Source organism: Chrysochloris asiatica, unplaced genomic scaffold (assembly GCF_000296735.1).
Source record: "Chrysochloris asiatica unplaced genomic scaffold, ChrAsi1.0 scaffold00224, whole genome shotgun sequence".
NCBI classification, from domain to species: Eukaryota; Metazoa; Chordata; class Mammalia; order Afrosoricida; family Chrysochloridae; genus Chrysochloris; species Chrysochloris asiatica.
The window spans coordinates 2,909,233-2,911,147 of NW_006408742.1; the positions used below are offsets into that span (position 1 = coordinate 2,909,233).

General features: G+C 35.0%; 1 protein-coding gene across 1 annotated transcript in view; it reads left to right on the top strand.

Moving 5' to 3' along the window:
- The window catches only part of ATP13A4 (ATPase type 13A4), a 189,287-nt gene that overhangs the window by 92,694 nt on the left and 94,678 nt on the right, over positions 1-1,915 (top strand). The window lies entirely within an intron of this gene.

The window sequence follows — 1,915 nt, forward strand, 5'->3', positions numbered from 1 at the left end:
GTGTATAGTTTTCTTTTATGTTGTTTCAAAAAAAAAGTATTTATAATAAATAAATCATTTGTTGTTGTTGAGTGCTGTTGAGTCAATTCTGACCAAAAACAACCCTGTATAGGATTTCCATGGAGCAGCTGTTGAGCTTGAACCACCTACCTTGCGGTTCAAACGACTTTGCAGTCTGACGCATCAGCCCACAGTGCCACACCAGGACTCCAAAGAAGTCATTAGTCTTGCAAAATTCTATCATACAATCTTCAGCATCTTTTCTATCATCAAGGCCATATTTTCCAGCGACTGATCCTTCCTCTTTGTTTCCAACATTAGCATTACAATCACTGATAATTATAAACACATCTTGATTATAAGTTTGATCAAGTTTAGACTGAAGAAATTGGTAGAATTCTTCAATTTCATCATCACTGCAAATACCTTTTGTAAAAAACATGAAAGATGTCTATACACTTGGATCTCACCAGATGGAATATACAGGAATGCATCTGTGGGAGAAGACAAAGATATTGATATCAACAATATCATCAGCTAAAACAAGACCAGGGCCAACTGAAGAACAAATCATCAATTGCTTATCTGCAAGTTCAAGTTGAAGCTGAAGAAAATTAAAAGAAGTCCATGAGAACCAAAATACAACCTTGAGTATATCCCACCTGAATTTGGAGACCATCTCAAGAATATATGTGATACATTGTACTCTAATGTACTCAGATGAATTGTGGGATGACATCATGAACATTATACACGAAGAAAGTAAAAGGTCATTAAAAAGACAGGAAAGGAAAAAAAGTTCAAAATGGATGTCAGAAGAGACTCTGCCGTCTGTTCTTGAACATAGAATAGCTAAAGTGAATAGAAGAAATGATGAGTTGAGCAGGAAATGTCAAAGGGCAACTTGAGAAGACAAAATCAAGTATTATAATGAAAAGTACAAAAACCTGGTGTTATAAAAGCAAAAGAGAAGACTATACTTAGCATTTCTCAAGGTGAAAGAACTGAAGAAAAATTCAAGCTTTGGATTGCAATATTGAAGGATTCTTTGGACAAAATATTGAATGATGTAGGAAACAGCAAAAACAAAGATGAAGTACACAGTTACTCTAACAACAATAATTTGTCGATACTCAACCATTTCAGGAAGCAGCATATGATCAAGAACCAATGGTATTTAAGGAGAATTTCCAAAGTGCACTGAAGGTATTGGCAAAAAACAGGGTGTTGGGAATGGACAGAATACAAATTGAAATGTTTCAATTTGATGCAGTGCTGTAAGCACTCATTGATCTATGCCAAGAAATTTGGATGACAGCTACCTAGCCAACTGACTGGAAAAGGACTGTATTTCTGCCCATCCCAAATAAAGGTGATCCAACAGAGTAGAGAAATTATCAAACAATATCATTAATATCACATGCAGGTAAAAACTTGCTGAAGATAATTGAAAACATTTGCAGGAGAATTGCCAGAAATTCAAGCTGGATTCAGAAGAGAACATGGAATGAGGACTATCATTGGCGATGTCAGATGAAACTTGACTAAAAGCAGAGGATTCCAGAAAGATGTTTACTTGTATTTTATTGATTATGCAAAGGTATTCAACTGTGTGGATCATAACATTGTGAAGAATGGATGGATATTCCAGGACACTTAAATTTGCTCATGTAGAATCTGTACCTAGACCAAGAGATAGTTATTTGAACAGAAAAAAGGGATACTGAATGATTTAAAATCAGAAAAGTTGTGCATAAGAGTTGTATTATTTCACCATAGTTATTCAATCTGTAAACTGAGTAAATAATCTGAGAATCTAGATTAAATGAAGAACATGACACCAGGACTAAAGGCAGGCTCATTAACAATCTGTGGTATGTAATGACACACTCTTGGTTGCTGAAAGTGAACAGGA